At 38.3% G+C, this 14,423-nt stretch overlaps 1 protein-coding gene across 10 annotated transcripts in view; it reads right to left on the bottom strand.

Moving 5' to 3' along the window:
* LOC131484997 (E3 ubiquitin-protein ligase RNF113A-like) overlaps positions 1–14,423 on the bottom strand; it is a 505,434-nt gene that overhangs the window by 141,804 nt on the left and 349,207 nt on the right. The window lies entirely within an intron of this gene.

The following is a 14,423-nucleotide window of genomic DNA, read 5'->3' as shown; positions in this document are numbered from 1 at the left end:
AAGAACACCCTACTAACGAATGAGTGGGTCAACCAGGCAATTAGAGAAGAAATTAAAAAATATATGGAAACAAACGAAAACGAAAATACAACAATCCAAACTCTTTGGGACGCAGCGAAGGCAGTCCTGAGAGGAAAATACATTGCAATCCAGGCCTATCTCAAGAAACAAGAAAAATCCCAAATACAAAATCTAACAGCACACCTAAAGGAAATAGAAGCAGAACAGCAAAGGCAGCCTAAACCCAGCAGAAGAAGAGAAATCATAAAGATCAGAGCAGAAATAAACAATATAGAATCTAAAAAAACTGTAGAGCAGATCAACGAAACCAAGAGTTGGTTTTTTGAAAAAATAAACAAAATTGACAAACCTCTAGCCAGGCTTCTCAAAAAGAAAAGGGAGATGACCCAAATAGATAAAATCATGAATGAAAATGGAATGATTACAACCAATCCCTCAGAGATACAAACAATTATCAGGGAATACTATGAAAAATTATATGCCAACAAATTGGACAACCTTGAAGAAATGGACAAATTCCTAAACACCCATACTCTTCCAAAACTCAATCAGGAGGAAATAGAAAGCTTGAACAGACCCATAACCAGCGAAGAAATTGAATCGGTTATCAAAAATCTCCCAACAAATAAGAGTCCAGGACCAGATGGCTTCCCAGGGGAGTTCTACCAGACGTTTAAAGCAGAGATAATACCTATCCTTCTCAAGCTATTCCAAGAAATAGAAAGGGAAGGAAAACTTCCAGACTCATTCTATGAAGCCAGTATTACTTTGATTCCTAAACCAGACAGAGACCCAGTAAAAAAAGAGAACTACAGGCCAATATCCCTGATGAATATGGATGCAAAAATTCTCAATAAGATACTAGCAAATCGAATTCAACAGCATATAAAAAGAATTATTCACCATGATCAAGTGGGATTCATTCCTGGGATGCAGGGCTGGTTCAACATTCGCAAATCGATCAATGTGATACATCACATTAACAAAAAAAAAGAGAAGAACCATATGATCCTGTCAATCGATGCAGAAAAGGCCTTTGACAAAATCCAGCACCCTTTCTTAATAAAAACCCTTGAGAAAGTCGGGATAGAAGGAACATACTTAAAGATCATAAAAGCCATTTATGAAAAGCCCACAGCTAACATCATCCTCAATGGGGAAAAACTGAGAGCTTTTTCCCTGAGATCAGGAACACGACAGGGATGCCCACTCTCACCGCTGCTGTTTAATATAGTGCTGGAAGTTCTAGCATCAGCAATCAGACAACAAAAGGAAATCAAAGGCATCCAAATTGGCAAAGATGAAGTCAAGCTTTCGCTTTTTGCAGATGACATGATATTATACATGGAAAATCCGATAGACTCCACCAAAAGTCTGCTAGAACTGATACATGAATTCAGCAAAGTTGCAGGATACAAAATCAATGTACAGAAATCAGTTGCATTCTTATACACTAACAATGAAGCAACAGAAAGACAAATAAAGAAACTGATCCCATTCACAATTGCACCAAGAAGCATAAAATACCTAGGAATAAATCTAACCAAAGATGTAAAAGATCTGTATGCTGAAAACTATAGAAAGCTTATGCAGGTAATTGAAGAAGATATAAAGAAATGGAAAGACATTCCCTGCTCATGGATTGGAAGAATAAATATTGTCAAAATGTCAATACTACCCAAAGCTATCTACACATTCAATGCAATCCCAATCAAAATTGCACCAGCATTCTTCTCGAAACTAGAACAAGCAATCCTAAAATTCATATGGAACCACAAAAGGCCCCGAATAGCCAAAGTAATTTTGAAGAAGAAGACCAAAGCAGGAGGCATCACAATCCCAGACTTTAGCCTCTACTACAAAGCTGTCATCATCAAGACAGCATGGTATTGGCATAAAAACAGACACATAGACCAATGGAATCGAATAGAAACCCCAGAACTAGACCCACAAACGTATGGCCAACTCATTTTTGACAAAGCAGGAAAGAACATCCAATGGAAAAAAGACAGTCTCTTTAACAAATGGTGCTGGGAGAACTGGACAGCAACATGCAGAAGGTTGAAACTAGACCACTTTCTCACACCATTCACAAAAATAAACTCAAAATGGATAAAGGACCTGAATGTGAGACAGGAAACCATCAAAACCTTAGAGGAGAAAGCAGGAAAAGACCTCTCTGACCTCAGCCGTAGCAATCTCTTACTCGGCACATCCCCAAAGGCAAGGGAATTAAAAGCAAAAGTGAATTACTGGGACCTTATGAAGATAAAAAGCTTCTGCACAGCAAAGGAAACAACCAACAAAACTAAAAGGCAACCAACGGAATGGGAAAAGATATTTGCAAATGACACATCGGACAAAGGGCTAGTATCCAAAATCTATAAAGAGCTCATCAAACTCCACACCCGAAAAACAAATAACCCAGTGAAGAAATGGGCAGAAAACATGAATAGACACTTCTCTAAAGAAGACATCCGGATGGCCAACAGGCACATGAAAAGATGTTCAACGTCGCTCCTCATCAGGGAAATACAAATCAAAACCACACTCAGATACCACCTCACGCCAGTCAGAGTGGCCAAAATGAAGAAATCAGGAGACTATAGATGCTGGAGAGGATGTGGAGAGACGGGAACCCTCTTGCACTGTTGGTGGGAATGCAAATTGGTGCAGCCGCTCTGGAAAGCAGTGTGGAGGTTCCTCAGAAAATTAAAAATAGACCTACCCTATGACCCAGCAATAGCACTGCTAGGAATTTATCCAAGGGATACAGGAGTACTGATGCATAGGGGCACTTGTACCCCAATGTTTATAGCAGCACTCTCAACAATCGCCAAATTATGGAAAGAGCCTAAATGTCCATCAACTGATGAATGGATAAAGAAATTGTGGTTTATATACACAATGGAATACTACGTGGCAATGAGAAAGAATGAAATATGGCCTTTTGTAGCAACGTGGATGGAACTGGAGAGTGTGATGCTAAGTGAAATAAGCCATACAGAGAAAGACAGATACCATATGGTTTCACTCTTATGTGGATCCTGAGAAACGTAACAGAAACCCATGGGGGAGGGGAAGGGAAAAAAAAAAAAAAAAGAGGTTAGAGTGGGAGAGAGCCAAAGCATAAGAGACTGTTAAAAACTGAGAACAAACTGAGGGTTGATGGGGGGTGGGAGGGAGGGCAGGGTGGGTGATGGGTATTGAGGAGGGCACCTTTTGGGATGAGCACTGGGTGTTGTATGGAAACCAATTTGACAGTAAATTTCATATATTAAAAAATAAATAAATAAATAAATAAATAAATAAATAAATAAATAAATATAAAAATCCAAAAAATAAAAAAATAAAAAAATAAACTCAGCTTTTCTTCTCTCCTAGCCTCCAACATCTAGAGATGTCACAAAGGTTACTCTGTACACCTTGAATTATTACCTCTACTTCCTCACTTGGTACTATTCAGAATTTTCTAGGTCCACCAGACATCATTAGACTCAGCAAAATCATGCCTTTAGGTTTGTCTAATCACCTGATGTGTTTACTTGATGTCTCCAACTAGGTCTTCACAATCTTGTCGTACTATATCTGAGATAGGATATAGATCAATTCAAAAGGCAAAGTAAGCAGTATATTCTCACCCCTGGATTCTTTATCAGAATATTATATCTCCTTCATTTCTATGTCAATAGGTAAGAATGTTTCATTTGTGCTAAGATGCTCTTAGTTACAAATAAGATAAAACACAATTCATTTGGCTTAAATAATCAAGATTTTACTGACCCTCAGTACCAACACGTTCTCAAGGAAAGGCAGTTTCATGGTTAAATGATCCAGTGTATCAATCATATTTCCAAAGATCAAATTTCTTTCCATATTTTGGCTAAGCAATCCTTAATATGAGCTCTCCTATGGTAGCAGGATAACTGCTTGACAAAGTCAGGGGTATAATTGTCTTTATTCAAGTCCAGTAGGAGAGATTCCTTCTGCCCCAATATTACAACAGTGCTGAAGTATATACTGGGTGAACTCACATGGGGAATATGTCCTCCCCAGAACCAATGACCCAAGCCAATGGAACAGAATATACTGAGTGGGTTAAGCCAAACTGAGCCCACCCCAAGAGTAGAGAGTGAGGTCATATTACTCTTGATTTCACTGGTAGGATGGAAGAGAGAAGAGAATACATCAATGAAAGTTACTCTTAAGACAAGTGTCCATTACAGATATCACCAGAGAGGGAGATGAAGGCAAAGAGAACTACTCACTTCATCTTTCTGTGGGCTCCAGAAAGTAAAGGGTAGGGAAACCATAGCTGTAGCTGTTTGATTTGGATTCCCAATGTCCTTAGTCTCTCTAAAGTATATTTATTGCTTAGAAATCACATGGAACCCAGAAGAATAAAGTCTGAGTCTAAATGCTGGGACTGGTCAGTGAATTGGGGTCCTTTGCATCAGGAATTTGCCTTTTTAAAAAGGCCAATGGACTGCCTGGTAGAAATAGCATTGCCAGAAAAAATTAAGGTTCTTTGTTCCTCCTGATCAGGCCCTTTTTTTTCCCCTCTGATCCCAGTTTGGAAACTGAGGGGGCGAGGGGAGGAATCCGTTAGTACAATAAAAATTTAAAAAATATTTTTGTTAACGATGCTTCCCCCACTTCAGCATTAACAACACCTTCTACCCACAGGGCAATAATATCTATATCCCATTCTTATAGGGATAATCTAACCTGTCACTTGAGGAAGTGCTGAGAAAGCTCCAAGAATCAAAGAAAATGCTCAATGCAAATTGATGGCATTAAAAAAAAAAAAATGTTCTTACTGTGGAGAATTTCAAGCACAAAACACTAAAATGAACTACTTTGTACCCATCACCCAGCTTCAATAATAAACTCATGGCCAATCCTGGTTTCAGCTACTCCCCCTTCCCGTGTTATTTTGAAGCAACTTATATATCGTATCATTTCATCCGCAAATATTTCAGTAAGTAAATTCATATGCCTCCAAAAGATCATAAATCTTTAAAGAACCACAATACCATTATCACAGATGTTAAAATTAACAATGTTTTCTAAATAATTATCAAATATCTAGTCAATGTTCAAATTTACAAATGTCTTATAATTGTTATCATAATTCTAAAATTTGTATGTCTGCATGAAGAGGCAAAGGGAGTCCACGTATCGCAATTCATTTGTAAATATTTAATGTATCCTTTTATATATGGGTTCCATCTCATTTCTCTTTGTCTTTCATGTAATATGTTTGTTAAGAAATCAGGTAATATGTCCTAAAGATTTTTTCACAGTCTGGATGTAGCTGATTGCCTCCCCATGGTAAAATTTTACATCTTCCTCTCTTCTCCCCTATAAATTGGTAGTTGGAGCTAAAAGCTTCATCAGATTCAGGTGTGGATGACATTTTGAACAACTGGTCAAGGATATGTATTCATATATCTTCTAATATCTTAGGTATATGTATTCAAAAGTGCCTGGGAAATTCCAAGCTGCAGTAAGGTGTCATTTCACTTACAGCAAATAAATAACCGAAATGGAGGGAGTTCACATGGCAGGATGTTATTTTGAAACTCACACAAGTTAACATTCCCAAGTAGAAGGAAAGAAACTGCATGAGTGTGGGGCTGCAAACACAGACATTGTCCACTCATTTGTAAGGACATAAAGACATTTCTGGGTGTTTTATTGATCAACCTACATCATCCCACACTCCTGAAAGTCCCACATAAACAAAGCAAGCTAAAAATGTAGTTCTCCCTCCAAGGTGTCTGTTTTCTTCTCTGCCTGCCTTCTAGTCTTTCCCATATTTGTCATATTTGACTAGCACCCTGGCAGCAAAGTCAACTACAAACAATTTTGAAAGTAACATCCTGGAACAAAATTTTATGCAAATCAATATATATTACAAAACACAGATATTGGACAGCTATTCTCTGATTCCAAGAGTTCTGTACAGCCATCTTGGCTTAATCCACAGAAGTTATACTTTCCACCAACACCACTGCTGTCAAATGTCAAGCAATGGTATGCTGAAATGCAGTGTAGGACACAGAATATGAAGGTTTGCTCAGAAACTACCTAGTCTGTTTCTCTTGTTTTTCAAAAGCTCAGAGAAGGTAGACTTGCAGTTAAAAGACATGTTGAGTCTAGAACATGGTACACCTGAGTTCCAATCAGTGGCTTTCTGTACCCTCTCTCTGTTAAAAGGCTCAAGATATCTCAAATACAAACCCAAAATCTATGTAACCTTAAGTCTTCCCATTATCTTTCATGAGCTAAAGCCTAAGGAGAGATCTCTCTGGAATGAGAGAGTGAATGATCTTTTGCCCACCCACTCTCTTGATAACGGGAATTATACTATTTCACTGCTCACTCTTCCTACCCTGGGATGGGACAAAGGCAAATTTTTCTTTCCCCGGAGGCTTCAGTATCATGGACAATGTCAGTCTCTCCCTCCATTGTCCCTTATACAGATAAGTTTGCAAGTTTAACCAGTTCTTCTGTGTGCCATTCATTTCTCCCCCTTCTTCTCTCATGCCTTTTCTCAGATACAGGTTATTCTATCCATGAATTATGGCAGTCTCTTCCCTTTCTCACTTCTTGTTCCCACTAAAACAACCTTGTACATGTGCTGTATGGATGGCATACTCCAGTTACTCAAAATCTTCTAAGGACAGTTATTACCTGTCCAGCCCAAATGCAAACTTTTGACCCTGTTTTCAAATGCTGTTTCACCAGTCAGTTATCCCACATTTATCTCACTCACTCTTTGTGCTGCTGGCTTAACCCTCTGATTTCACGTTTACATTCCCCTCAAGGCATCTTCTCCAACCCTCTCAATAGCCACTGCCAAACCTACAGATCACATGCAGAGAACATTGTAAAAAAAACAGGCAAAGTACTCTTTCTTCTGAGAGATCTTCTCCACTTCATACAAATTCTAATTTCCTTGACTTCCAACTCATGATATTCCCCACCATAAGTACACATGGTGTCATCTTCCCATACAAACTTCTCTAGCTAAATTAATACCACTTATAGGAACATTTTGGCTGTGAACAAATTCTCCAAATTTCCTGTACAATTGCAATCCATTGATAAATATTTTTTAATATTTGCTAACTATTACATAATACTATATGTAAAGCACTAATCTAAATACTATGGTGTTTACACCAACGTACGAAGTAGTCTCTGCCTTCAAGACCCTTATATTCTAGCTGAACCAGCAAAATATGCATATTTGAAAAGATTGCTAGAAGTCACAAAAGATATTTATTTATTCATTCATTCATTCATTCATTCATTCATTTTTAAGTAGGCTCCATGCCCAGTATGGAGCTCAAATTGGGTCTTGAACTCAGGACCCTGAGATCAAAACCTGAGCTGAGATCAAGAGTCAGATGCTTAACCAACTGAGCCATCCAGGCACCCCCAAAAAAGATAAATTTTAAATGAAAAATTAGTAATAGCCTAGTAGTGGCTACTATGGGGAATTCAGAAGAAGGGAAGTCCTGGAAGAAGGAAGAGAATTTAGACTGGCTTGGAGTTCTAGGTAGAAATTTTAATTGGCAGAGAGAGGACCAAAATTAGCTAGGGCATGGTGAACACAGAGTGTAGGCTATTAGCAGATATGGACCTTTTTTTTTTAATGTTTATTCTTCAGAACGATGGGGGGAGGGGTGGCAGAGAGCATGAGAGGGGAGACACAGAGAGACAGGGGACAGAGAATCCAAAGCAAGCTCTGTGCTGATAGCAGAAAGCCCCATGCGAGACTCAAACTCATGAACCGTGAGATCATGACCTGAGTCAAAGTTCGACGTTCAACCAACTGAGCCACCCAGGAGCACCAGATATGGACCATTTTTCATCTTTAGTGTACTTCTAAGAGGAAACACAACTGCTGACTATAAACAGGACAAAGATGACGTTAACAGTGGTGCTAATGATGGAGATGTGAGGAAGGTTAAGAATACTGGCAATACTGACAAATGACAATGATGACTCTAGTGAAATATGCTTTATGAGGAGCCATTCTCTTTTTGCCAGACTGCACGTGATTTTAGCAGTTGGTGTGAAAAAGCCTCTCATTTCAATCTGCCATTCCAATCTAATTTTGATAGCAACGCAATGCTGATATTGACTATTTTTTCTTGCTTTATATCAATGGCTTTATGAATTCATTCCCCCCCCCCCCCCGCCATCCACCCAACCCCTGGCCCAGCGGAACAGCAGCAACATTTGTGGGCTGATGCTAATTTATCTGGCTATAGTCTTGTTAATATACTTAGGTTCGGTGAAGCACGGTCCATGGAGTGCTCAGGAAAAGCACAAATAATTGAGTGCTTTCCTAAGAGTTTGCTTCCCTTTAGTAGATGTTGCCCCAATTTCATTCCCATAAGCTTGGCTTCTGAACTGAGGATAATACAAGCTAATACCTCCGACTGAAAAAAGCGTGCATATATATAACCAACATTAAGATTTTCTTTATACATCTAAACTCACAAGAAAACACACACACACACACACACACACACACACACACTCCACTTTATGTGAAAGATCCTGCCATTTTACTTTTAAGCTTGGGAGAATTGAAGGCGCAAAGGCAAGCATGTTCTCAGTTCTACCCTGCAGAGGCTAGAGCTAAAATGACGCCTGGAAAGCAAATGCGGTGACCTTTAAAGGAATCGAGAAGAAGCTATTTCCAGCACATTACTAAATGCTATATTTTAAAGGTTCTAACCTTATTTGCTACAAGTGTATAATATCAGGAAACCCTTGTGAGGGAAGGGTCTGCATTCATCACATGGCATAAGTCACTTACAGAAAAGATGAGAAAGTTATTACTTTCTAACTTGCAGACACCAAAGTTCAACCCAGCTCCTTTTGTGGTTTGCTGCATTAAATAAGGTTCAGGGATCACTTGGAGAATTACAGGCTTCTTGACCTAACAAAAATAAAAAGTTTTCTGCAAATAACAATGACTATATCATCATGCAGAGCAATTTATGACACAAACACACACACACTCCACCTTTTACAGCTTATGCCAGCTGGCAAACTGACCCGTTGTGTGTCTACGGTATTAAATTTACTCTTCCAGTTGATTAATAATAATTGATGCATAAGAGCCACTATCAAAATAAAGAATGGGTAAGAAGAAGAAAATCACTCATTGAAAAAAAATCCTAAAATATAGTCTTTGAAATTGAAATTGGACTCTACTATGAAGGTCTGTAGAAACTACTTACAAAAAAGTAAATTATACACGGATTATCTTAATATCTGATAGATAGGTCATTTTATTTTGATAATACAGTGTCTCCTTAAATTTGTATACTTCTTTACAAAACACTGGTATTTGGCCACACTTTTATATTCATAACCTCATTATATTTTATAGATTGAAAGTAAAGATTTCCAGCAAGTCGGCTTCAGTGCATCTTTTCCCCACCCTGATCGCATAACCCACATCTGTTGAAGGAGTAAGTTGCCAATTATATCGTGGATATAGGATTTATAATGCGGCCAAGCCAACAAAACATCATGTGGGGGCCTATGTGGTCAGAATTGTCTCCAGTTCACCTTTATGCTAAGTGGAGCCATCAATAACGCTGATCACCTAACAATTTGCTGGCCTCTCATGATGGCCTGACTGATTTCTGATGTTTAGTGGTGGATTGGAGAATCCATTTCAACCTAGTTAGCATCATTGTTACTGTTTATTGGTTTTCCATACTTAGAATTCAAAGAATGAGCCCAGAAGCACAAAACAACTATATGAGGTTTGTGACATGGCTTTTCACGCTAGGGGAATTCTCTTAGGTCTCTTAGTTCTCCTGGTCAGGAAACAATTATGTGAGAACTTTGAAATGTCTTATTTAACCGAAGCCCCAGGCAAAAGAAATCAACAAGGGCATTGCTCTCTTGGAGCAACAGGCAAAGTCAAAGAAGAAAAGAAAACCAAGTAGTTAAAGGTAGTGTGCAAATTATATGCAGAAATCAGTTCAGTTTCACAATTAAGGGTAGGAAAAGCTGAGAAACTCATCAGTGAGATGTTAAATAAATGGGTCACTTAAACCTAAAGATCTTGTTACTTGGGCCATCATTGTTCCAAAATGCCCTTGGCTGAGTTATAGAAAATCTAAGGTCCATGGCAGCTACTGACTTTTAGTGCCACAATGAGTATTCTAAAGTGTTTTGGGCTACTGTTGTTGAGACTCTCTAAAATGAAACAAAATGCACACCGATTTTTATTACAGAGATCCCAGTATTACCATAAGTTAAAAAGTGTTTCTTCAAGATAACTCCTTGTAGCCTGAGACATGATCAAATAAACTCAGGGAAGTTAGGTCTGCAAAGTCCCTCACACTAGCCCATTCTGAGTCACCTTGGATTGCTCAGTCTACGCATTTTTTTTTCTGCCTCTTTTTGCTGCCATCATTTCTAGGGGAAACGTCATGCATAAGATGGCTTTATTCAATTCAAACTCAATAAAGGTAATCACACGTGACAATACTGGAGACAATATATTGGAGGCAAGTGTCAGGGCTCCCCTCATATTCTCTGTCAGCAAAATTAGTCATAGGTTTGCCAAGGGAGACTGTGTTTTCAGTTGAAATGCAGGTTCATACGACTTCAGTGGAAGGATATTTTCATTTATCTACTTATAAACATGCTGGATGATGGCATGCAGGCAATATGCTATTTCTACGTTTCAGATGGATATTGTGCTTCCTTGGCCCCCATCTCTCTGTTCTATTATCCTCTATAACAATAATGGCTGACTTTTCACCGAGTGACTCTAGTATGCCAGGCTCTGTTCTAAATACTTGCTATGACAGTATTCATTTTATCTTCCAAATAATTCTTGACAGTGAGTGCTATGATTGTTCCCATTTTCCTACTAAGGAAACTGAAGAGCAGACAGGCTAAAGGATTTGCCAAGGTCACACAGCCACTGAGTGGTAGAGCTGGAATCCAAACCCAGTTTATTGATTCCAGGTATTTGCTAATTCACAAAGCTTTGTGAGGATTCCAACATTCCTGACAAATAGTACCAAATAAATGTTTACTATTATTTTTTACTTATACTCAGATCCTATTGTTATCATATTTTTTAAACTAGGTTTTTATACACCATCTTACACATTCTGACTTACATGTTCATTATACTCTTTCCTTGGCTTATCTTCTCAAAGTATGGTGGAATTGGATAAGGATATGAATATAAAGTATTTAGTCTTACTAGCTGACAAAAACCTCACCATGATGGTTAGTTTTATGTGTCAAGTTGGCTGGGCCACAGTGCCCAGATATTTGGCCAAACATAATTGGATGTTACTATGAGCATGTTTTTTGGATGAGCTTAATACTTAGGTGGACTTTGAGTAAAGCAGATTACCCTCCACAATGCAGGTGGGACTTACTCAATCAGTTGAAGGCCTTAATAGAACAAAGACTGACCTCCCTGAGAAAGAAAGAATTCTTCCAGTAGATGGTCTTTGGACTTGATCTACAATATTAGTTCCTCCCAGGATCCCCAGCCTGACAGCCTACCGTGAAGATTTGGACTTGTTAGTCTCCCTAATCACATGAACCAATTCATAAAAATCTCTCTTTCTCTCTCTCTCTCTCTCTGCATGCACACACACACACACACACACACACACACACACACAAACCCTATTGGTTCTGTTTTTCTGGAGAATACTGACTAATAATATACCTGTGAACCAAAATGTTAAAACCTAGCCTGATTCAGGGGCATTTTTCATCAGCCAACACAAATTTTATCATTTCTCCCCCTCCTTCCTGGAACCATGAGAGTTACAACATCCCTGAAATTCTCCTAGAGGGTAGACCTTCAAAGTCTCATTTGACTGTTCTTACTCTTTTATGGGTTCCATTTGCCTGCAAAGAAGAACTTTAGGCTGCACAATAAACAAACAGAAACACCAGCAGAGTGAGCAGATTGCCTGAGGATGTGGCTTGTTCCTGGACACTCCGGGTCATCCTGAAAACAAGCCCAACAAGGAGGGCAGCTTGGCCAGGTCTCCTCCACTGCGTCTGCCTTTCCCACAGCTGACCTCAGCCCTTGCATCAGCTGAAAACCAAGATGTGATTGATTAAATATCATGCTAGAGATTTTATGCCTAATTATTTAAATTCCCTACGGTGAATCTTTAAGAAAACAGTGGAAAAATAATATCAATAGCCTGCAGAAGATAAATCTCACACCATCAAAAGCAAGTGTAGCATTTCACCCAGTTCTGCTAGTTAATCCCTCAGTCAGGCCTTCCTTTTCATATGTTAAAGACTTCTTAGGGGATGGAATGATGTGTTAAGTTATAAACAGCTGCTGGGTGGTTTAATACAGTCACAGGTGAGTGGATTTCCCCCCTTTCTTTTTTTTCTCACCATTGTCACTTTAAAAATAAAAAAGCCACCCTCTCCAGAAAGCACAACATATAAAGCCAATATGTTTGCCTTTCAATTAAATACCTCAGGCTATCAGCTTGAGTGCAACACCTCAACATCAATGAGAAGATTTTTCTAAGAACTGTGAAATGCAGGACGGTGACTGCCAGTGTTTCTGTGCAGGAATCCCGCTAATGAGCTTTAATGTCCCTGACACCTCAAATTGCTCTAGGCTGAAGCTTGGTCTACAGGTTGTCACCTTGGGTGTATCTTTATTCCTGAAATCTTAATCTGTTAAGTCATATTTGAGGTTTAACAATCAAAATGTTCACATGGATTCAAATATTCCTTTTTTTTTTTTTTTAAGTTCTGGCCAATGGAACTATGAAAATGACATCACGGATATAGTCCAAACTTCTCCATTTTCTTTTTAAAATTTTAACAGAACTTTTTAAAGAGCAATTCCAGGTTCACAGCAAAATTGAGCAGGTTACAGAGATTTCCAATACATCCTCTGTCCCCACATATGCACATCCTGCCCCATATATCAGTATCACTCACCAGAACGATATATTAATTACAATGGATGAACCTACATTAACACATCATTATCACCCAAAGCCCACAGTTTACATTAGGGTTCACTCTTGGTGTTGGACAGTCTAGGGATGTGGACAAATATGTAATGACATATATCCACCACTCACTACCATACAGTCTAGTTTCAGTGCCCTAAAAATCCTCTGCTCTATTAATCCCTCCTCACCTTCTAACCCCTGGCAACCACTCATCCTTCTACTGTCTCCATAGTTTTGCCTTTTCCTGAATGTCAGATAGTTGGAAGTATACAGAATGAAGCCTTTTCAGATTGGCTTGTTTCACTCGGTAATAAGCATTTAAGTTTCCTCCAAGTCTTTGAAACTTGAAAGCTCGTTTCCTTTTGGCACTGAGTAATATTCTATTGTTTGGATATACCACAGTTTATCTTCTCACCTACTGAAGTACCTCTTGGTGGCCAAAACTTGTAAACATCTCTTTTGAAATGACTGAAAAGGGATTAGTAACTCACTTCAGGGGGAAAAAATCTATTAATATTTGTGTTTTTTTAAAATGTATTTGTGGAACAAAGGCTACATATTTGCTGGGTGTGGTGGCAAATTAGGTGGGAGTGACCTTGAATGAGGAACACCAACAAGTCACAAAAATCTCATAGTTTTTGATATGGTATAATCTGGATTAATTACTCAGGGATAAGTATTGCACAAAATTAAGAGTTTTAAGCATATGTATAAATACTGCTGAAATCTATGGCATTATTTGACAATTTCAAACTTTAGGCAATTTCAAATTTTTTGCAATTTTCTTCATTCAAGACCTCAAGTTATTCTGTTGATTGCCCCATTATATTAAGAGAGAATAACACTGCCTTTTTTTTTTTTCATCTTCAGAAGAAAAGTGAAGCATAGTAGCTAAAAAAAAAAAAAAAAAAAAAAAAAATTCCTGATGTGGTGTATTCTCAGGTTTAAATTCTACTTACATTGTATCCTCCCCAATGACACACAGAGACATTGTTAAGAGAATTAACTTGCTGCCTGTTTATTTGTATCACATAATTCAAATTGTTCTTTATCAAACCAACCCATTGTTTCTGATTGCCTGTGTATCTCCATGATAACGTAAGCTGAGGGCACCCACAGTTTCCTGTTTAGTTCCTGGATCCTGGTTCCTCAGTAAATATTTGCTGAATGAATGTCCTTTTGTTCACTTGTTCACTTTTTCCTCCAAATTTTTATTGAAATTCCAGCTAGCTAACATACAGTATAATATTTGTTTCAGGTGTAAGATTTAATGATTCATCACTTACATACAACACCAAGCGCTCATCACAAAAAGGGCCCTCTTTATTTATTTATTTATTTTTTTAAATTTTTTTTTCCAACGTTTTTTATTTATTTTTGGGACAG

The sequence above is a fragment of the Neofelis nebulosa genome, chromosome 9 (assembly GCF_028018385.1).
Source record: "Neofelis nebulosa isolate mNeoNeb1 chromosome 9, mNeoNeb1.pri, whole genome shotgun sequence".
In the NCBI taxonomy this organism is placed as follows: Eukaryota; Metazoa; Chordata; class Mammalia; order Carnivora; family Felidae; genus Neofelis; species Neofelis nebulosa.
Note: the sequence above shows the minus strand (reverse complement) of the source record. Positions and strands in the feature narration are given on the sequence as shown.